Source organism: Bison bison, unplaced genomic scaffold (assembly GCF_000754665.1).
Source record: "Bison bison bison isolate TAMUID 2011002044 unplaced genomic scaffold, Bison_UMD1.0 scf7180017864285, whole genome shotgun sequence".
Classification (NCBI taxonomy): Eukaryota; Metazoa; Chordata; class Mammalia; order Artiodactyla; family Bovidae; genus Bison; species Bison bison.
The window spans coordinates 648176-656121 of NW_011494857.1; positions in this window are offsets into that span (position 1 = coordinate 648176).

Here is a 7946-nt window from a genome sequence, read left to right on the forward strand (position 1 = left end):
GAAAACCTCTCTCCCCTACTGCAGCTAACGGTGACTCTCAGTTTTGCTGGCATATTTCTATCTTTCTTTATCCTTTTACCATCTCTAGATGGGTCTGTAAACACAATCATTTTGTTCTACTTGGTTTGTTTGGTTTGTTTTTTTGGCCGTGCCACTTGGCATGTGAGCCCCCTGCATTGGCAGTATGGAGTCTTAACCACTGGACCACCAGGGAAGTCCCTGCCTTGGTCTTTATTTCCCAGTTTTAGTGAAACACAGTTCATGGACAATAATAGTCACTCACTTGATAGCAGCATTGTTCGTTATAGCCAAAAAGTAAAAACAACCGAAATGTCCATCAACTCCTGAAGGAATAAACAAAATGCAGTGGGTCCTTAAAATGGCATATTATTCATTCATAAAAAGGAGCGAAATTCTGTGGCCAAAAGTGGGGGTCTGGCTGCTTACTGCTCAAAGGCTAAGAGGCAAAGTTTGTGGCAAGGAAAGTCGGTGTTGTTTTGGATGCTGGTAACTGGGGGCAGGGAGGGTGGGCTTCTGTTCAGAGGCAGACCCCCGCCACCACCCTCTCCACCACGCCCTGACAATCAGCGGGAAAGAGGTTTCATAGACCGAAGGAGGAGGCTACGTGTAGAAATGTCACAGACAGCTCCGATAGTCATCTTGAAATTGGTCATGTGGTGATATGATCAGCGTCATCCTGATTGTTTTAAATACAGTTAATCTTCAGGTACAGGGTCCGTTTTTTCCCATTTCCTTGAGGCCAGTTCTCAGAATTGTAGCAGCTCATGTCCTGGCTACCGTCTGGTCATCGTTTAGTTAATTTCTTCAACCCCGTGGAGATTTCAATATCTACTATTATCTATTACGTAGCCCTTGAAGAGGAACTAAGTGTCCTTGACTCTGCTTACTAAATTGTTATTTTTTCATCCTGTTGGACTGCTTTTCTTTGCTTCTGCATTTTCTCCCTTCTCTGATTAAATTAATTCTTTGACTAAAGTTTTTCCACAGACAAAAGGCAAGCAGAAGACGTGATGGGGAAGAACCATGGGATCCTGCTCTGTTTCAATACTGTACATGCTAAAACATACGCTAGCCTTGGAAACATTATGCTGAGTGAAAGAAGCTGAACACATGGACCACTAACGATTCCATGCATATGAAATGTCCAGAACAGGCAAACCCAGAGAGACAAAAAGTAGATTAGGAGTTGCCTAGTGGGAGGAGGCTTCCCCTGTGGCTCAGACGGTAAAGAACCTGCCTGCAATGCAGAAGATCCAGGTTCGATCCCTGGATCGGGAGGATCCCCTGGAGGAGGGCACGGCTACCCACTCCATTGTTCTTGCCTGGAGAATTCCATGGACAGAGGAGCCTAGTGGGCTGCAGTCCATGGGATCCCAAAGAGTCAGACACAACTGAGTGACTAACTTCACACACACACACACACACACACACACAGTGGGGGAAGTTTGTGAGGAAATGGGCAGTGACTGGTAACGGGTATATGGTTTTCTTTGTGGGGATGACAACGTTCTGATATTGATTGTGATGCTGGATCGGCAATTCTGTGAGTATCCTAAAAAACAACCACTGATCTGCTTCTGTTACCAATCCAGACTTTGGTCTGCTTGCTCATGTGCAGTAAAGCCAATCTGCTGACACTGGGTTGTGGCGAAGCAAAGCACAGCATTTACTGCAGGCGCCAAGCAAGGAGTCCAGGCAGCTGGTGCTTAAAAGACCCAAACTTCCCCGTGGCTTTTAGGGGAAGATTTTTAAAGATAGGAGCAGAAGGGTGGTTGTGGGATATGTAATCAGCTCTTGGACATTCTGATTGGTTGGTGGTGAGGTAATCAGAAGTCAACATCATCAGCCTTCTGGTTCCAACCAGTCTGGGGTCTGCAAACTTGTGGGCAGCATATAATTAACGCCTTTCACCTGGTGGGAGTTTCAGTATCTGCAAAACGGCTCAAAGGATGACTCAGAATATTATGTACAGCCCTTAAGGAGGAACTAAAGGTCTTTGACTTAAAACAAATTATTTGTTTTTTGGCTATACTAGATATTTGTTGCTGTGTGTGGGCTTTCTCTAGTTGTGAGTGGGGGCTATTCATTGCAGTGGGCAGGCTTCTGGTTGCAGAGCATCGTCTCTGGGGCTTCAGTAGTGGAAGCACATGGGCTCAGTCGTTGTGGCAGACAGGGCTAGTTGCCGTGGCATGTGGGATCCTCTCGGCCCAGGGATGGAACCTGTGTCCTCTGCATTGGCAGGCGGATTAACTACTGGACCACCAGGGAAGTCCAACAATTACTGACACTTAATGAGCATTTAAAAGACGCTTACTCCTTGGAAGGAAAGTTATGACCAACCTAGATAGCATATTCAAAAGCAGAGACATTACTTTGCCAACAAAGGTCCATCTAGTTAAGGCTATGGTTTTTCCAGTGGTCATGTGTGGATGTGAGAGTTGGACTGTGAAGAAGGCTGAGCGCGGAAGAATTGATGCTTTTGAACTGTGGTGTTGGAGAAGACTCTTGAGAGTCCCTTGGACTCCAAGGAGATCCAACCAGTCCATTCTAAATGAGATCAGCCCTGGGTGTTCTTTGGAAGAAATGATGCTGAAGCTGAAACTCCAGTACTTTGGCCACCTCATGCAAAGAGTTGACTCATTGGAAAAGACTCTGATGCTGGGAGGGATTGGGGGCAGGAGGAAAAGGGGATGACAGAGGATGAGATGGCTGGATGGCATCATCGACTCGATGGACGTGAGTCTGAGTGAACTCCGGGAGTTGGTGATGGTCAGGGAGGCCTGGCGTGCTGCGATTCATGGGGTCGCAAAGAGTCAGATACGACTGAGCGACTGAACTGAACTGAACTGTATGCCAGCATTGTTCTAAGCACTTTACACAAGTTAACTTGGTTATTCCTCACACCAACCCCACAAAGTACTATTGCCTTTGTTCCCATTATATGGATGAAGGAACTGAGGCACCGAGAGTTTGAATGGCTTACTCTAGGCCATGAAGTTAGTGATGGAGAGATAAGTCCACTCAGGTGGATTTGACCCCAGAGATGAGACTCTCAGCCACCCTGGCACCTGCCACCGAGTCAACACACTCCTGGGTGTTTCCCAGAGAAAGTCTCCCACGGGTCCCCAAGGGGCTGTGCTTGATGATGACGATGAGGGAGAGGAGGATGAGTGATGGAGATGGTGAGGGTGAGGATGACGGTCTCGGGTGGTTGGGGGAGCTGGGAGCTGGGGGTGGCCACCACCGGTACAACAGAAAGAAAAAATAAGGTGGAGGTAAAAGTCAGACTAGAAGTCAACATTGGAAGCAGCCAACTAGATATGTGGTAACAGAGAAGGAAGGGAAAAAGAGACAGGGAAGAAGGGGTGGGGTGGAAAGAGAAGAGGAAGAATTTTTTTTTTTTAAAGGAATTCTCTGGTGGTCTTGTGGTTAGGACTCTGGGCTTTCAAGGCCAAGGGAGTGGGTCTAATCCCTGATTAGGCAACTATGATCCCACAAGCTGCACCACCAGAAGAAAAGAAAGAAGAAAGAGAGAGAAATACATACCTATATATATGTATATTTTTCTCCAGTCTACCCAATGAATATGAATGTACCCTTCTGGGGAATATGTCTGTAAGCTAAATTGGTAATTTGGGTAGTTTGTCAAACATTGGGCTTCTCTGGTGGCTCAGATGGTAAAGAATCTTCCTGCAATGCAGGAGATCTGGGTTTGATCCCTGGGTTGAGAAGATCCCCTGGAGAAGGGAATGGCTACCCCAAATATATTCTTGGTCTTTTTCACCTTTCCATTGAGATCATGGAAAGGCAGGTGGGAGACCCCCTCCCCCATATGACCTCATCCTCCCTCCAGCTCCTCCCCCACAGGTCCAGCCCTCATTTTTCCCACCCCCTCGGGGGAGGCCTAGCACTCTCTTCAGGGGCAGGAAGAAGCAGCTGAAACTGTTGGGGGAGGTATACTGACTGAAACCATCCACACTGGGCAGGCACCATAGTAACCATCTGGTGAGTTATTTTATGACAGGCGGTCCTGGTAAGGAACACGGAACTAATAAACCACCGCCAACCAGAAGGGTTCAGGAGAGGTGAAAAGGAAACCCCATGTGTACTACCGCCTGCCAGAATCCTTCTTGCTGACATCCATCTTGGCTGCGCCACCAGGAAGGACTCTATGAGTCGGAATGATCAGCCAAAGATAACCCAGAGACAAATCCCATCACCATAAAACCCTGAGACTGCGAGTCACGTAGCAGAGCAGTTCTCACCCTTTCCAATAAAATCTCTTGCTTTGTCAACACAAATTGTCCATGTGTTTCCTTGGACAATTCGTTTCTCGGTATTAGACAAGAGCCCACTCTCGAGCCCTGGAAGGGGTCCCCCTTCCTGCAACAAAACTTCTGGAGAAGGGCTGGGGGACAGGCAGAGGAGAAGACAGGACCCAAGCCCGTCCCTCTGGTTCTGGATTCACACCTGCACACCCCACCCATTCCTGGGTCTGTCTGTCCCATCTCCACCTTCCAGACAGTTGCTTAGCTAGCTGCCCCTCAGATCAGATCAGTCACTCAGTCGTGTCCGACTCTTTGCGACCCCATGAATCGCAGCACGCCAGGCCTCCCTGACCATCACCAACTCCCGGAGTTCAGTGAGATTCACGTCCATCGAGTCAGTGATGCCATCCAGCCATCTCATCCTCTGTCATCCCCTTCTCCTCTTGCCCCCAATCCCTCCCAACATCAGTCTTTTCCAATGAGTCAACTCTTTGCATGAGGTGGCCAAAGTACTGGAGTTTCAGCTTCAGCATCATTCCTTCCAAAGAAATCCCAGGGCTGATCTCCTTCAGAATGGACTGGTTGGATCTCCTTGGAGTCCAAGGGACTCTCAAGAGTCTTCTCCAACACCACGTTCAAAAGCATCAATTCTTCGGCGCTCAGCTTTCTTCACAGTCCAACTCTCACATCCATACATGATGACCACAGGAAAAACCATAGCCTTAACTAGACGAACCTTTGTTGGCAAAGTAATGTCTCTGCTTTTGAATATGCTATCTAGGTTCGTCATAACTTTCCTTCCAAGGAGTAAGCGTCTTTTAATTTCATGGCTGCAGTCACCATCTGCAGTGATTTTAGCCTCGGCTCTTCTCTGGGACTGCACACACTTTGAGGCTCTCAGCCCAATGCCGCCCTCCTCTGGACGTAGGAGAGATGGGGACAGAGTGAAGAGGACCCGGGGTCAGGCAGAGGTGGGAACAGAGGCACAGAAGTGTCAGAAGGGAAGCAAACAAAGGAAGACACCTTCCCCAGGGCTGCCTCTATCCCTTTCCCAGCAACGTTCAGCCTGACATAAAGGATCCTTCGAGAACCAGCCGCCACCCACCTCTCTAGTCCCAGATTCTGCCATAGCACGGACATCCACTTTTTATTCCAGGAACCCTGACCTCACACGTTTCCCCAGGTAACAGCACCCTTCACACCTTCAAGCCTTTGTGTGTTCTTCACCCTCAACAAGGATGCTTCTTCCAAGGCATTCCTGACTATCTCCTCCTCAATCCTCTGAGTCTTAGCAAAAAATGTTTCCTCTGACCACCCTGTCCCATCCCCCTGTAAATTCTGGTACTTTCTAGGATTCATGCCCCTCCTATCCCATTGCCATGAAAATACTTATCACCCTGCATTGGGACTCTCTCTTTTCAAATGTCTGAGCTTCACCAGAGCAGAGATTGAGGCTCTTTGATTTTTCAACCCTGAGGGCACAGGCTGTGAATTTATGAATCCAATTTAAAACCCTACTCCAACACCTCCTGTCTGTGTGATACTGGGCAGGTCACTCCCCTTCTCCGATCTTTAATTATTTCCTCTGGAAAGTGAGGGTGACAAATTCCACCTGGTTTGGAAGACACCAAAGATTCCCTTTCCCTCATGGTAATGAGCATTTGTTCCCTTCCATTTTTATCTTGAATCTTCGACATTCACTGGAGTTTACACACTTTGAGGCACTAGAATTGTTGATCAGCAACTAGAAATGGTGGTTAACATTTATCAGTGCATGTCACTTGCCAGGTCTGGTTTGTGGACAGTCTCCGTGAACTCTCTCAGTCACACTGGGCTGTAGGAACGAATAAAGAAACTTACACGACAGTGACAAGGGAAGTCACGACTCTAGGCACTGTAACACATAACCAATCCGCAGCACATTCTCACTTGTAGTGGACATCGTTGTTGGCCTGCCCAGGTTCCCTCAGATTCTTCTTACCAGTTCTGTGTACCCAGCACTCAGCCTCTGAGTGTTTTATGCATTAATCTTGCCTTTTTATTTTCTGTATTTCTGGAGCTTTGACATCTGGGGCTTTGCTGATGGAGGGACTGCCCTCCCAGGGCTGGCCAATTCCTGGAGGTAAGAAAGGACTCACACCTAAGCATGCCATTCACATGCAAACCAACCAACCCAGAGCCTGTACCTCAAACCACTTCCTGTATGAATCTCTATTAGTTCAGGCCACTATTCATCTGCCCCTCCAAGGCCAAGTTCCAGGTAACTGGGGACAACTCTTACACCCCAGAGCCTGCTGACATTATTCAAACTAGACAATCCTGAGCTTACAGATCCTCGGCACATCTGTTATTTCCTAAGGAAACCACAATAAAGTCTCTCGGGTCCAAGTTTCTCCTCTTCCTCTCTACCTCCTGACTGACCCTGGTGCTTCTCCATATAGCCCTGTGTAGCTTGGCTTTGCCCCCTGCCTTAGGGACCTGTGAAAATAAAAAACTGTTTTTTGTTTGTTTGTCTGGCAATTGTCTCCTGATCTATTGGCCTCACCGTACCTGAATAATAATAAAACCTATATTTTAAAACAGCTTGCTGCTAACAGCTTACCCTGCAACTTTGTTTCCAGGACTGCTGGTGGGCTCAAGGTGCCTGGGAGTTTATTTCTTGCCCCCTTCTTGTGACCTGTGGCCCACGATTGCCTTAGAGGCATATCGTGGCAAGTCTCCAAAGATAGCCCCCAATGACCATGCCCCTGAAATTCATACATTTATGTAGTTATATTTCATATTAAGCCTGGCCTGCCCCGACTTACATTAAGGAGTAGAATGTAGTGGAAGCGACACTGTGCCAGTTCCAAGTTTAATCTTTAAAAAATTGGAAGTTTCTGCTCCTTCCCCGAGGAATGCTCACTTTGGGGAGCCCTGAGCTACCAAGTAAGGGGTCCAGCTACCTGTTGGAGAAAGAAACCACATGGAGAGGGAGAGCAGTGAGGCTACATAGAGAATGCAAGAAGTCCAGGTATCCCATTGTCCAGTAGAGTCATGCCTCCTAGCCATCCCTACCAAGGGGCCAGATGCAGCTGAGTGCGCCATCTCGGATATTATAGCCCAACTGGGCCCTAAGATGACTGTGGCTTTAGTTGATGCTGTATGGCGTCAAAGAACCATGTCACTGAGCCCAGTCAATCCATGAAATTGTGAATAATTACAGGCTAGTCCTAGGTGGCACTAGTGATAAAGAACCCACCTGCCAATGCAGGAGACATAAGAGAAGCAGTGTCCATCCCTGGGTCAGGAAGATCCCTTGGAGAAGGAAATGGCTGCCCACTCTAGTATTCTTGCCTGGAAAACCCCTTGGACAGAGGAACCTGGTGGGCCACAGGCCATGGAGTCACAAAGAGCTGGACAAGACTGAAGAGACTTAACACACATGGAATTGAGAACAATCTGAATCTTGGGGTGGTTTGTTATTCAGTAATAATAAACCCAAGCAGGAATTACCATTTGCCTCAGAGGCCCAGTTCCCTTTGCTTCAAGGTGGGAACAACTCTACAACTTGATTTATCCTCCAGAGCTCCCCACGGGATCAGGCTCAGGTTGGGACTTCACCTGACATCACACCCTTGTTAGTCTTCTTCCCCATCCCTGTTCTGTTTCGTCTAT